We start from the raw sequence: 15812 nt of genomic DNA, 5'->3' as shown, positions 1-15812 counted from the left end.
CCTAGGATCATGACCTGAGCCCAAGGCAGACACTTCACTGATGGAGCCATCCAGGTGCCCCTCACCTCCTCCTACCGTATTTAATCATGTGACGATGACTTCTCTTTTTCACTGTCTCCCATAGATGCTACAAGAAATGTGTCCTTGATTTCAATGTTGTGACCTATGAGATCATTGCAGAAGAAAAGCATTTTTTTAACCATCATTTTATTTATTTTGCCAAAATTGCACTTTTGAGTCTATTGTTGGCAGAGACTGCAGCATTGTTTTTAAGAATTATCGCATTGTAGACATTGGCATTACGGAAACCTGATATAAAACACTCTTTCTATCCTGCTTTGATATTGATTTACTATCAGAAGACCATTTTCTGTTCATCTCAACTAGATGGTAAGAGGAACGTGAGGTGGATAGGACACACATTTCCTGACAAGGTATTTCTCATCTAACCTAAAGTAAAAGACATTTTCCTTTCACTTGAAATATCTTGTTGCATTTTTTACATATAGAAAAGAGCATGTAACTGTGTTAAGAGATGGTAGGATTCTAAATAATAAAAATAAATCCGAAGGACGCATTTTGCCTATTTATGTGCATCCTTTATTATTTCCACTATTATAATTGATAAATAACACCTGTGTGTTTCAGATGTACAATGTGATGACCTGATAAACCTTGTGAAACACCCCATTAAGGTTAGCACATCCACCACCTCGCATAGTTACTGTATTTTTGTGTGTGTGGCAAGAACTGAAGATCTACTGTCTTAACAAGTTTCAAGTACTCAATATGGTATTGTTTACTGTGATCACCTTGCTGTACATTAGATCTCCAGAATTTACTTATTTTGTAAGTGAACGTTTGTATCCTTTGACCATCTCCCCATTTCCCTGACACCCCCAGCCCCGCAATAACCACTAATATACTCTATTTCTAGAAGTCTGACTTTTTTAGATTCCACAAATAAGTGAGGTCATGCCATATGCAATGCTTATCCTCTGTCTGACTCATTTCACTTAGCATGAATGACCTCCGGGTTCATTCATGTTGCAAAGGGCAGGGTTTCCTTCTTTCTCATCACTGAATAACATTCCATATGTACAGCACATAATTTCTGTGGGTTCATCCATGGATGGGGACCTGAGGTTGTTTCCATGGCTTGGCCATTGTGAATGACGTTGTAATGAACTTGGGGTGCAGCTATCTCTTTGAGAGAAAGATTTTGTTTCCATTGGATATATACCCAGAAGTGGGATTTCTGAATTATATTGTAGTTTTATTTTGAATTTTGAGGACGCTCCATACTGTTTTTCACAGTAACTGAACCAGCATGCATTCCCACCAACAGTGCATGAGGGCTCCCCTTTCTCCACATCATCACCAATGCTCATTACCTCTTGTCTTTTTTATAATAGTCATTCAGGGACTCCTGGGTGGCTCAACGGTGGAGTGTCTGCCTTTGGCTCAGGTCATGGTCCTGGAGTCCTGGGTTCGAGTTCTGCACCAGGTTCCCTGCATGGAGCCTGCCTCTCCCTCTGCCCATGTCTCTGCCTCTCTCTCTCTCTGTCTTTCTCTGTCTCTCTGTGTCTCTCATGAATAAATAAATAAAATCTTAAAAAATATATGATAGTCATTCAAAAGGGGTAAAGTGATACCTCCTTGTGGTTTCGATTTGCATTTTCCCAATGATGAGTGATGTTGAACACCCTCTCGTGTACCTGTTGGCCATCTGTGTGTCCTCTGTGAGAAAATGTCTATTCAAGTCCTTTGCCTATTTTTAAGTTATATAATGATGATTCCCTGCACAAGATCTTTATACATTTTGAGTATTATTTGGTTACACTGGGCTCACAAAATCTTCCCTTCTCTGCTGTTTATAGAAATAATTTTGTAATTTTCTTTAAATGGTGAGATTTTTCAGTGAAGCCTTCTGGGTCTGGATATTTCTGTTTTGGAAACTTTAGTGGCAAGTGGAATTTTTTTAGAGGTTATATACTTATTCAGGTTATCTATTTCATTTTGGCTGAATTTTAGTAGTTTGTGGTTTTCAAGGAATTGGACCCTTCCAAGTTTTTAAGTTTTTTTTTTTTTTAAGATTTTATGTATTGATTCATGAGAGACACACACAGAGAGAGGCAGAGACATAGGCAGAGGGAGAAGCAGACTCCCTGCGGAGAGCCCGATGTGGGACTCGATCCCAGGACCCCAGGATCACGCCCTGAGCCAAAGGCTCAACCACTGAGCCACCACCCAGGCATCCTCTCTTTTCAAGTTTTGATGTGTAAGAGTGTAAGCTGTTCATAGCATTCCTTGGTTATCCTTTGATGACTGTAGATCTGTAGCTATAGTTTTTACTGGTTTCAGACCTGATACTGGTGAGTTGTGCATTTTATCTTTCTCAGCCTTTCCAGAAGTTTATCAATTTTGTTGATTTTTTTAAGAACTAATCAACTTTGCATTTTCCCTATGATTCACAATGTTTTTTCCCTGATTTTCCCTATGTTTCTTCTGCTTTCAGTTGTATTGATTTCTGCCTTTATCATGATTATTTTCTTCATTTTTTTGCTTTGGATTTATTTTGGCCCTATTTTTCTAGCTTTTTGAATTGGGAACATACATCATTGATTTGAAACTTCTCTTCTGGTCTGATGTAAGCATTCAGAGCTCTCCGCTTGCCTGTCAGCACTTTTCTAGCTGCATTCCACAAGCTTTGATATGCTGCACATTCATTTTCATACAGCTTTATGTATTTTCAAAATTTCTTTTGCAACTGTCTCTTTGGCTCATGGATTATTTACAAGTGCATTGTCTAGTTTCCATATGTTGGAGATTTTTCTGTTGTCTTTCTATTACTAATTTCTAGTTTGATTCCATTATGGTCAGAGAACATGTTCCACAATTTCAATTCTGTTGAATTTGTGACCTGGATGATTGTTTGTTTCTTGTGCTCATTAAAAAGAATGCATGTTCTGCTGTTGCTGACTGCAGTGGTCTAAAAATACTAGCTCAGGTCTGTTGGTTGGTGGGGCTGTTTCATTCCCGCACATCTTCTTGATTTTTCCTCTACTTGTCTGTCCACTGTGGAGGGGGTTAGAGCCTCCGACTACGATTTTGGATTTGCCTACCTACATTGTTAGCTCTTTCAGTTTTTGTTTCATATATTCTGAAACTCTGGTTTTTGGTGTCTGAATATTTAGGATTACATATATTCTTGGTTGATGAATCCTTTTATCGTTATGTAATGTCCCTTCCCATCCTTAGTGACTTCTTTGTTCTGTAGTCTACTTTATCTGATACTAATAGAGCATCTCCTGCTTTTTTTTCCTGCTTTTTTAAAATTAATGTTTGCATGATATATCATTTTCCATTCTATTCTTTCCATCTACCTATGTAATGACATTTGAATTGAACTTCTTACAGTGTGTAATTGAATTGCGTTTTTATTTATTCTGATAATCTCTGCATTTAATCTTAATACTTGGTATTTAGGACACTTTCATTTAAGGTCATTGATACATTAGGGCTTTGGTTTGCCATTTTATTATTTGTGTCTGCTCCTTCTGTTTCTTGTTCCTTTGTTTCTCTTTTCTTATGTTGGGTCACTTGAATATTTTTTAGAAATTATTTTTAAATTTCTTTTTAACATTTTTTTGTGTATCATTTTGTATGGTTTTCTTAGTGCTTGCTCTAGCTGTTACAATATATATATTTATGGACATAGTGTATGCATATGTGGATACAGTGTATGTGTGTGGAGATATAGGGTATGTATGTGTAGTACAGTATACATGTGTGTAGATACAGTGTACACATATACAGATACAATGCACACATGTGTGGATACAGTGTACATGTGTGTGGAGACAGTGTATGTGTGTGTATACAGTATACAGTGTGCATGTGTGTGGAGACAGTATGCATGTATGTGGATACAGTGTGTATGTGTGTGGATACATTGTACATTGTGTATACAGTGTGTATATGTGTAAACACTGAGTACGTGTACTTGGACACATGCATAAATTCTCTCTGGTTTCTGCCGTTAGCTCACCACTTCAAGTCAAGTGCTGGAATCTTGCTTCCATTCAGATTCTTTCACCATCTCCATTAGGTCCTGCTCTTGCATATGTTGGATACCACATCAGGTGGTGTGATGATTTTAGCTTTAGCCATTAAATATTATTTAAGACATTTACAAAATAAAGGACGGTTTATTATATTTAGTCCTATCACCACTATTACTATTACCGTCCTGCTTTTCATACTGAAATTCCCAGTCTTCTTTTGTCATTTTCTTTCCATTTGCAGAGTTTCCTTCAGCCGTCCCTTGAGCTGGGTCTGCTGCGGATAAACTCCCTGGGTTTTTCTTTGTTTGAGAATGTTTTCATTTCCCCTTCATTCTCAAAGGATAGTTTTGCCAGGTGGAAGGTGTTAAATGACAAACAATCAAGGAAATCTGAAGATCTAATTGGCTTTATTAAACATCTCATGAACAGGGCAGCATTCTATCTAGCAAGTAGAGGGGAGCTCTGGGAACTTGTACAAATGGAAGGTCTTTATAAAAAGAGACGAGGAGAGAAAGTTACTAGCAAAAGAGAAGGCTTATTCCTGGGACAGTCTCTTTCTAGGGGGAAAGACAAGGGGCCTGCCTATAGTGCAGGCCACCTCCTCTTCCTCAGAGGATGGAGAGGCCACATGCAGATTGGCTGGCACCCATCCAAGAATTCCTGACCAACACTACATTCTGGGTGGAGTTGGAAGTGTGGTCACATCAGGTATTAAGTCCTGACTTCAGGACTTGGCCTAAGTGACGCCATTTGGGCCTGTGGTTTTCTCTTCAACTGTTTGTGGTTGACGGATTGCTCTCTCTCGGCTCTTCCTTCCTCTAAGCCTCCATGGTTTTGGACAAGACATTGATTGTTGCTCTGTGTTGGCTTTTTTTTTTAATAGGTTATGCATCATTTCTCCTTTGTCTTTGTCTTAAGAGGTTTTATTTTTATGTGGCTTGGTATGGAATTTTTTTTTTTAAGTTTATCCTGATTGGTGTTCACTTAGCTCCTTGAACCTGTAGGTTGATTTCTTTGGCCAAATGTGGGTAGTTTTCAGTTCTAAGTGTTTAGCCCTCATGCTCTTTATTCTGCCCTATGGGACACAGACAAGAAGAATGTCCGAGATTTGTCATTGTCCATAGACCTCGAGGCTCTGTTCATCTTCTTCAGCACTTTTCCCTCTGTCACTCAGATTGGGTAAATGCTATTGATCTGTCCTCAAATTCACTGCCACTGTCCCACTATTGAGCTCATTCAGTCTATTTTCATTTCTGTTATTGTATTTTTCAATCCTACAATTTCTACTTGGTCCTTTTTTAGAACTTCTATTTCCTTGTTGAGATTTTCTATTTTTTTCATTTGTTTAGACTGTTCACAATTGTTTCTTGAGGCATTTTTATTGTCATTGCTTTAAAAACCTCGCTGGACAATTTTTCTATCTGTTTTATTTTGGTGTTTGTGTGAGCTTGTTAGCAAGGATGCAACAGGAAGCTGCTGAAATCAGAGGCTGAAAGCTCTCAGCAGAAGGAAGGACAAAAGCAGAGAAAGAGAGAAGGAAAGTGTTTTGTTTTGCAGGATGGACAGCACCAGCCAAGGAGTCGCCCAGCTCCGTGTCTTACCTGTCTTCTAAGTGAGGCAGTCTGAGCAGGATTGGAACTGAGGACCTGCACAGAAGCCCCCGAGACATCCTGAAGTTGTCTTTGGCTCACTATAATACTAAGATCTCTTCCCGCAGGTAGGGTTCTCCACCATTTTTTGAACAACATAGGCAACAGTATGTAGACAAGCTCCCCCCACCACCTCGTAATACACTGAGTGAAGGCCTCTGTGCTAACCCGGTGGTTGATGGTGCTTAGCAAGTGATCTTCCTTCTACTTAAAACAAATAATGCAAAGTTCTTTGTTCTCAACACCTGCTTGGGCTGAATTCAATTTGATGCACTCCAAGAGCTGGATGACAAACTCATCTTCTCTTTTTAAAAATCACATGGTTTTCCTGCTTCCTGTTGTGATAAGTGATTTGCACTTGTATCTCATGCATTTGGAATATTTTGTTAGAAGATTCCTTGATCCCACTCAAACCTCCTGTTTATCGGTCACTCTGGTTCTGTTCAGTATGCAGGGTCTGGCCCACTTCTGTGAGCTGTAATTACAATGCCAATTTAGTTTTGGGGGCTCTTTCAATGCAATTAAGGTCTGCCTCACATTTCAGCGAGGTTCAAAGTTTTAATAGGCATGAATTCACTTTTTAATTAGAAAAACAAAAACTCAGTATGGACATATCATATCTCATGGGTGAGAATGGAGGGCAACAAGATCCAGGCGAGTCAAGGTAAGGACTAACATAATAGTGTCTCTACTGTGGCCAGGAGGAGATCAGGCAAGTTAGCAGGTCAAATGGACCTAATGCCAGCTAGCACCAATTTACTGGTACAAGGACTCTGGGGTAGGGTGCACCCACTGGGTTAGGACGTGCTGTCTCAAACATGCTCACCAGCATTTGAGAGGTGTTTGCTCAGTGGCCAGAGTTAGAATAAAAGTTAGGTCTTCAGAAGCTGGAATGTCCCCTCTCAGAAAGGAAGATGCATAGCAACACAATCTTAATTAATTAGTTAATTAATGAATGTTACACGTATAAAACATGGTTGTAGAAAGTTTACTTTATATATGTGATCTCCGTGGTGACTCACATTTCAAGCGGAGAGTGTTGCTCTAGAGGGTGATTTGTGCGTCATGTAGACAAACTATCTCTGCTTGCTGAGTCATGAATCTCTGCGGACCAGACCTTTGCTCATGGATTACTACTATTGAAATAATTTTATATATTTAGACCTTTTGTTACTTCTCAATTAATCTTTGATTAAATTTTAAGCCATGGAGTAATACAATTTTCACACACATGTAATGCTGAATTAGGCTTCATTTTAAAATAGATTCAGTGTAATGAAATGAGTCTCTCTGTTGGTCTTTTTGTGCAATCCTGAAAAATTCAAACACTGAAATCTACTAATAGACAATCCAGATTCTTTTTTATGGCTATGATTTTCAAAAGTTCACCAGGTATTTTTAACCATTAACTTGGTTGGAACCTTTCCAAATCTTACAGGGGAAAGATGTTCTTTCTACCTTAAGGAGGAGGAAGCAGACAGTGGGAGAAGTTGCTTGCCTGGAGCCACGTGGCCGGTAGTGGGCTTGAGGTGAGGCTTTCTGAAGACTTTTGCAGTTTGCTGCCTCCTGCTTTCTCTTGCAGATGCTGGAGTGGAACAGTCTTGCAAGCATGCTGCAAATGAGATGGACTATTCCAACAGCAGCTTTTCTCAGTAAGGCGAAGACTGTGGGCCAGTATAGAAGAGATTTATCTGTGGAATTATGAGAATTCTATTAATGAGATGATGCTTACTAGATTTATTCTGTAAAACCAGAGGATTCAACTCAGCGGCAGTTCCAGGTCTCAGGTAGTAATCCAGCTATCTGGCCGGCAGAGGGCAGCACGAGGCCAGCACAAGGAGGATGCTCCGCACAGTGCCCTGCATCACCTGGCTGTGCTCCCTGGTCATCTGAAGCCCATCGTGGGCTCTGAGGGGCACCAATGTCCTGGCACCAGGAAGCCAGGCAGGGTCCAGGGGCAGGAACTTTGAGTCCAAAGCTATTTTAAAATGGTTTTAATGTTTCTTATATGCAATAAAGAAAAATTTGAAAACAACTGGATGTCTAAGAATATGAAGAGGGAAATTAATAATATAAATTATGATATATCCATTAAGACAGAATATTATGCTACCATTAAAGTAAGGCTGTATCCTATTTGATGACAGAAAGACATGAAATAGAATATTGAGTGAAATGGGAGGACACAGAAGAGTGTGTAGTACAGTTTTAGGTGTATGTTCACACCTGCTCATGGAGAAGACCAGGTGTGAAGATACTGAACCATTTGTGGTGGCTACCCCTATGGGTGAAATTATGCCTGATTATTATGCTTTAGGTAGTTTTTTCTGGTTTCTCAATTTTTCAGTGTACTTTTATCTTGGAAACAAAAAAATTATTTTTTATTAAGTATAGTTGATACACAATGCAATATTAGTTTCAGGTGCACAACAATTCTATACACTATACAATGCTCACCACAAAAAGTATAGTCACCTTCTGTTATCATACAACATCATCATGTATTATTCTCTACTGTATTCTCTACAGTACATATGCTGTACTTTTCATCTCCATGTCTCACTTGTTTCATAGCTGGAAGTTTGTACCCATTAATCTCCATCACCTGTTTGCCCATACCCCCTCCCCTTTGCAATGGCCAGTTTATTCTCTGTACTTATGAGTCTGTTTCTGGTTTTTGTTGGTTCGTTTGTTTGTTTTTTAGACTCTACATGTAAGTGAAATCATGATATTTGTCTTTCTCTGGTTTAATTCACTTAGTATAATACCCTCTAGGTCCATCCATGTTGTTATAAATGGCAAGATCTCACCCTTTTTATGGCTGAGTAATATTCCATTATATATATATATGTATGTGGAATTATAATATATAATATATACACATACATACATACCATATCTTCTTTGTATATAATATATAATATATATAATATATAATATTGTAATATATAATATATATACACATACATACATACCATATCTTCTTTATCCACTCACCTAACAGTAGACACTTGGGCTGCCTCCATTTCTTGGCTATCGTAAATAATGCTGCAGTAACACAAGGATGCATGTATCTTTTCAAATTACTGACTTCATTTCCTTTGGGTAAATACCCAGTAGTGGACTTACTGGATCATACAATAATTTTATTTTTAATTTTTTGAGGACACTCCATACTGTTTTCCACCTCTGTTTTGTGTCAGTTTGTATTTCTACCAACAGTGCATGAGGCTTCCTTTTTTATCCCACATCCTCACCAACACTTGTTGTTTCTTATCTTCTTGAGTCCAGTTCTCCTGACAGGTGTGAGTTGATATCTCATTATGGTTTTAATTTGCATTTTCTCATTATGGTTTTAATTTGCATTTTCCTCATGATCAGTGATGTTGAGCGTCTTTTCATGTGTCTGTGGGCCATCTGGATGTCTTTTTTGGAGAAATGTCTATTTAGGTCTTCTGTCCTTTTTTCCATTAGATTATTTGGGGGTTTTGTTTGTTTTTTGGTACTGAGTTGCATCAGTTCTTATATATTTTGGATACTAATCCTTTATCCAATACTTCATTTGCAAATATCCTCTCCTATTCAGTAGATTGTTTCTTCATCTTGTTGATGGTTTCCTTCAGTGTGCAAAAGATTCTTATTTTGATATAGTCCCAGTTTTTTTCCTTTAATTTAATTAACTAGCTAATTAATTAAATGAATTTAAAATTAATTTTTAGAGAATTGTGTGTATATAATATTGCCAATAAAATCAAGACAATTCTGTAGGTGAATATATGGAGACAAATTCCCAGACTAAAAGATGCCAAAGGAAAACCTTAGAAATGTAGAAAGACTGTGAGAACTGAAAAAAAGGCCTCAGAGCCCAGCACTTTGGGAGGTGGGGGAGGTGGGGTGGGGAAGATGGGAGCTGTGGGGGGGGGGGGAAGAAGTGGGGGAGGTGATGGGGAAGAGGTGGAGGTGGTGGATGAGGAGGTAGTTGGGGAGGGGTAGGGGAGGTGGTAGGGGAGATGGTGGGGGAGATAAGGGGAGAGGTGGTAGTAGAGGTGCAGAAGAGGTGGAGCAGGTAATGGAGGAGGAGGGGGAGGTGATGGGGGAGCTGATGGGGAGGTGAGTGGGATTGGTGGTCGGGGAGGTGATGGAAGAGGTGATGATGGAGGACTTAAGGAAACTGCAGGAATTAAGAGCAGAGCATTGGAATTTGACTGGGTTTTCTTCACACAGGAGGGTCGTGGATCCTATTTGTCACTAAAATGCTTTTTGGTATTCTGGAAATAGAGCTTAAAGAGTGGGCTTTTTACCTAGAAATCTGAGGTAGGACCCCAGGAGCACAGTTGAAATAAGAGAGCTGGGAGGTCATCCTAGAACCCAGTGAGCAGAACAAAATTCCCAGCAGGAAGCTGGCAAAACAGACCTCCCCCTCCCCAGGCTCTTTACCTGCTTCCCTTTCCTTTCCTGCTGTTCACATGAACTTTGACCCCATTCTGTGCACCAAAGATCAAGTTAAGTGTGATAAATTTGTGGATGTGATTAGCATTTCAGATTGTTATGTTGAATTCTCCATAGCTTCTGATTTTAAAAACAAAGCAAATCTACTAACTATAGAGAATTAGTTATTAAATAAAATTGTCAGGAGAGAATAAAGATCCAGTTTTAGAAAGAGCAAACTGAAGCAATCCATTTATGATACCAAGGATAACACAGCAGAGCTCAGTGAGCAAATCTGTGATTCCTGATGGAAGTGCTGCAGGATAACGGTGAGATGAGGTCATATGTCACGGGACCTGATCTTCAGTTCTTCAACAAGAGTCAGAAATTAAAATACTGCAGTTCTGTTTTTCAGCTTAGAAAGAGACTGGTGTAGTGGGATGACCCGCCCTTGCCTGCAGCAAAGCTGCCACACCACCACTGTCCTTGACTCTGGGTGTTCTTACCACACTTTGTTGTGTGAAGTTGTGCAGTGGGTGTGCACACAATGAGACCTGACCCAGGGGGTTTCTACATGGCTATCTTATATTCACCTTGCACACTGGATGTTACTGAGGGTGAGGAACCATGTAATAGGGTAATTCATGTGCATTAAAGTGTTGGTGTGTAAAACATGGGATGGGAATTTTCTTGGCTTTAATTCTGTGCCTTGTATGATGCAGACTTGCCTTTTCTATTCCAGCTGCACCTATAAGAATATGTCCAAGCTAATTTTATGTTCAATGGAGAAACAGCGGCCGTTGTGCACGGTAGGTCAGTGGTCCATTTAGCTGTTTTGTGAGGCACAGCAAATATGAAAACGTGACAAAGAACAAATGCTTTTCTCCACTCTGCAGAGATGAACAGAGTTCTGCTGCTGCCAAGGGAATTTATAATAGATATTTATAGAAATAAATGAGCCGTCCAGTGATTCATGTGCTTCAAATCAATCACTGAACACAAAGCTCCCTGATTCAAAATGCCTGGGAGGCCTCGGACAGCCACGGCAGCCCCTTGAAGAGCTTGCAGCTGAAGGTTTTGTGGCCGAAAGAGGCTCCTCATCTCTGCATTATTAACTCGGGTAAAGCATTTGTTCAAGCAAAAGGGGAATAAGCACTCTAATCATCCGGAAAACTAATTAACTTCTTTTTTTTTTCAAATGCCTTATCAGATTTCTCCTGTGCAGCTTTCCTTGAATTCCTCAGGACTAAAGGGCTGGAGACATCGGAGAGTAGTAATCAAAATATATTAAGCAGTCAAAAATGTCTTTGAAGCGGAGGCCCCTTTGTAACACTGAAAAAGCGGCAGTCAGGGGCCTTCGATGTTGGGCAGGAGAAGTGAGGATGCATGAGGTGGCCGCAGTGGCCCAGGGGAAGCAAGGGGTCCCACAATGTCAAGGACACCGCATTTCCTGAGAACTAGTCCCATGGGCCCTGGGGCCACGTATTTGGATGGAGCCAGTCTGGGTCCTAGAAGCACAGCATGCTTACTGGGCAGGCGGAACACCGCCTTAGAGATCACACCATGCTCTGGGGCCAGCCTGGCTCACAAGAGCGTTAGCAAAGGCTAAGAGGCAAGCAAGAAGACATTACACCCACTTCGTAGGCCTGGGGCCAAATCAGGAGGGCCAGACCCACTGTCACCTGCAACCTGAAGGATGCATCCCATCCTGAATCGCAGAGGTGGGTTTAATCTTCCCAATACATCAGCCCAGCCCCAGCGACCTGAGACCCTGACGTTCCAGGTGTTATTCACCAGCTGGGAGGTGCAGCCTTCTCCCCCATTTCTTTCCCCTCCATCGCTCCCTGGGAAGCTCGTTTTAGGGTTGCTCAATCTTCCACCACAGCTCCAGATGACAGAATGCCAACATTCAACCAGTTCATCAATCAAGTTCATGGTAAGGGCATTGTTACCTGGGGAATTGTGAGGAGCAGCAAGAGAATTCTGTGCTCAGACAGATGTTTCCTCTCCAGTATGAGAAGCCATTTGTAGTTCCTTTCTTATAGTATTTTAAGATTAATTTGAAATACGTTTAGAATCAAAGAAGCAACGTTCCAGTTGAACACCATCCTAAGAAATTTAATACGTCTTAAAAACTGTAAATCTAGACCCAAGTAACAGGATAAAAGAACGGAGGCAAAAACAATTCTAGGAAGCAGGGGCACAGAGGCTCCTGCTACCCCAGAGTCTTCAGTCCTAGTGATATTTATAGCAATACCTGTCAAATGTCAACCTCTGAAAATCAATTCCAATTTCTTAAAAAGTATGAAGAAACACTGTGCACATAAAACAAGGACAGTGTCTCAAGACTTCTTGACTTCTTTTTTTTTTTAATATTCTATTTATTTATTAGAAACACAGACACAGAGAGAGAGGCAGAGATACAGGCAGAGGGAGAAGCAGGCTCCAAGCAGGGAGCTGACATGGGACTTGATCCCTGGTCTCCAGGATCACACCCTGGGCTGAAGGCGGCGCTAAACCACTCAGCCACCCAGACTGCCCCTGACTGCTTGACTTCTGAAGTAATTTATCCATCTACTTACAATGCTTAAATGACATTTCCCCGAAATATACAAGTTTTCAAAGCCTAATTGGAGTTTCTTTCTGTTGATCTAATGTCAGAACAATAAATCATGATGATCTCAAAAAAGAAATGTGAATATCAATTTATAAATTAGTTGTAGTCTGAAAGACCATTCATAAGTTCCAATCAATCAGGCATGAGAAGATCTGAGGAGCTGAGTTGGGCACCCATAACCACATTAATCACAAAATTTCCCACTTAGCTTGAATGCAATTTTCCTACAATGTCACATGTGACATGAAAGAAAGGATACAAGGGATGCCCGGGTGGCTCAGTAGTTGAGCGTCTTCCTTCCAGCTCGGGGCGTGATCCTGGAGTCCCAGGATCGAGTCCCACATCGGGCTCCCTCCATGGAGCCTGCTTTTCCTTCTTGCTTGTAAATAAATAAAATCTTAAAAAAAAAAGGATAGAAAAGGACTTCATATCTTGCCTACATCAAGGTGAAGGGGGACAGAGCTGCCCGACTCTTGCACGGAGGAGCATGCTCACACGGGGTGAAGGGACTGTGGAGAGGCAGGTGCATCTAGTACAACCCTGCCTCACACAAAGGGGCCCGTTTTACAGAAAAGATGAGACAGTGGTGCATGACCATGGGATTTATGGTCTCATCACAATATCCCATCACCCAGTTAATAGTAGTGTGTCTATGCTGTTCAGTAACTGTAACAAATACACCACACTGATGCAAGATGTTAATAGTAGGGGACCCTCACGCCAGGGATGGGTGGCTATGTGGGACTTTCTGTACTCTCTACTCAATCCATTATAAATCTAAAATAGGAGTACAAAACATGAAGTATACTCATGAATTTTTAAGAACTCACAAGGATGAGAGAATGTCAAAGGGAGCCAGGAGCCAGATGAAAGAGCTGTGAAGGGTGAAGACTGAGCGAGTAAGGCAGTGCTAGATGAAAACCCACGGTATAACATCAATATCCCCAAGTACGTACCGATTGAAGTAAATTACTAAATAAACAAATAGGGGAGAATAAACACACCTTCCATGTAGGACAACTTCGTATAGTTCACTTGGAGATGCCGTATGGAGGGATCTGCCGCCTAGCTCTCCATGCAAGTTCGAGCATCACAGCGCAGAAAGTCAGAAGGGCAGCCCCCGTGGCTCAATGATTTAGCGCCGCCTCCAGCCCAGGGCCTGGGATCCAGTCCCGAGTCCCTCCTCAGGCTCCCTGCAGGGAGCCTGCTTCTCCCTCTGCCTGTGTTTCTGCCTTTCTGTGTCTCTCACGAATAAACAAAATAATAAAAAAAAAAAGTCAGGAGAAAAAGAGTGACTTTGCCCCGGAGAAAGTGGACCCACAGGACCTCAGGCTCACAACCAAGGTCAACACCAACAGTGAGGATCAGGCTGGTGGAGCGCAGGCACCCAGCTTTGATACACAGGGACTAGAATTGTATCTGCCATCTGCGGACTCAGGGCACCTGTATCCAATGTTATTTGTGAAATATTTTGGCTTAAATATACTATCTCTCTTAAATATACTTTTCTCTCGTTCCTCCTGTCCTATATTCATTTTTATCTGGGGAGGGGGATTTTTATTTTCTTTCTGTGGATGAAAATTTTTATTCTATATTCTACTCTTTTTTGCAGTTTGATAATCATCAATATATTTACTCTTTATTTGGTAGTTACTAGGCCCTTGATTTATTAAAGTCTGACATGGATTAGTACTCTTGCCTCTGCAGGGCATTTTGCAGATGGGAGAACTCCTTAATTACATCCACCGCCTGGTTTATTTGGAAGGTCATCTTCTATTTTTGTTTCTCTGGAGCAGCCTGTCTTTCTTCCATTTGGGTTATTTGAATTCTGTGGAATTCCATTTTAATTTATTTGCTCATGAGAATATCTATTCTAATTGCTTCAGGAAATCAAGGAAATCAAGGCCATTCTCTGCATACAGAAGAGAGGTTTTATGTTGTTTTAGAAGGCCTCGCTGACTTGGGGTTCACTCTAATGTCTCCACCCCAAATCTCAGGCCCCTCTTCTTCTCAATTATGACCTGTCCTTAGTAGAAGAGTCTTGGCAGGACTGCATGTCCAACTTACATCATAATTTACAACTTGGACAGTCAAGTTTGGAATCTGGTCCTGAGTTCTGACTACTTTGTAAGTCCAAGAATAAGAGATTACTTGTGGCACCTGCCTGGCTCGGTCGGTAGAGCATGAGACTCTTGATCTTCGGGTTGTGAGTTTGAGCCCCATGTTGAGTGTAGAGATTACTTAAAACATAAATTTAAACAACTTAAAAAAAAAAAAAAGAAGAAGAAGAAGGGCACCTGGGTGGCTCAGTTGATTAGGTGTCTAACTATTGGTTTCTCGGGTCATGATCTCAGGGCCATGAGATAGAGTCCTGAGTTGGGCTCGTGCTGGGAGCAGAGTCTGCTTGAGATTCTCTCTCCCTCTGCCATGCATTCTCTCTCTTAATAAACAAAATCTTAAAAAAAAATAAACAAAATCTTAAAAAAAATAGAATAAGAGCTTCCTCTTGGGGCTGTTGTTGGAGCTCCCTGGCTCTATGACTATACCTTAAGGTATACCCAGGTTTTCCAAACACACTCCAGTCCGGCCCACCCACACTACAGTCTTGGTAGTCATCACTGCTACCAAGACAGCTGACTACAGCAGCTAATTTCCCAAAGTCTTATTTTCAGCCAGCGGTCTGTCTGGAGCAGCCACACGTGATAATACGAACCCATTTTGGAACTTCAACATATGATGGATTACCCCTTCAACAAGATCCCAACAGGGGCGCCTAAGGGGCTCAGTTGGTTGGGCGTCCAACTCTTGGCTTCAGCTCAGGTCATAATCTCAGTGTCCTGGGGTGGAGCCCCAGGTCTGCACTCAGCATGGAGCCTGCTTGAGATACTCTGTCCTCTCCCCCTGCTCCTCCCCTGCTCTCTCTCTCAAATCAATCAATCAATAAATCATTTTAAAAAATCCCAACATATCTGAGCTCAGACATGTGAGCAACCTAATACTGGAATCTCAATGGAGGATCTCTTCCTTGGGATCATTCCCATTAGCAAGAAC

Source organism: Vulpes vulpes, chromosome 6 (assembly GCF_048418805.1).
Source record: "Vulpes vulpes isolate BD-2025 chromosome 6, VulVul3, whole genome shotgun sequence".
NCBI lineage: Eukaryota > Metazoa > Chordata > Mammalia > Carnivora > Canidae > Vulpes > Vulpes vulpes.
This window is presented reverse-complemented; position numbering follows the sequence as displayed.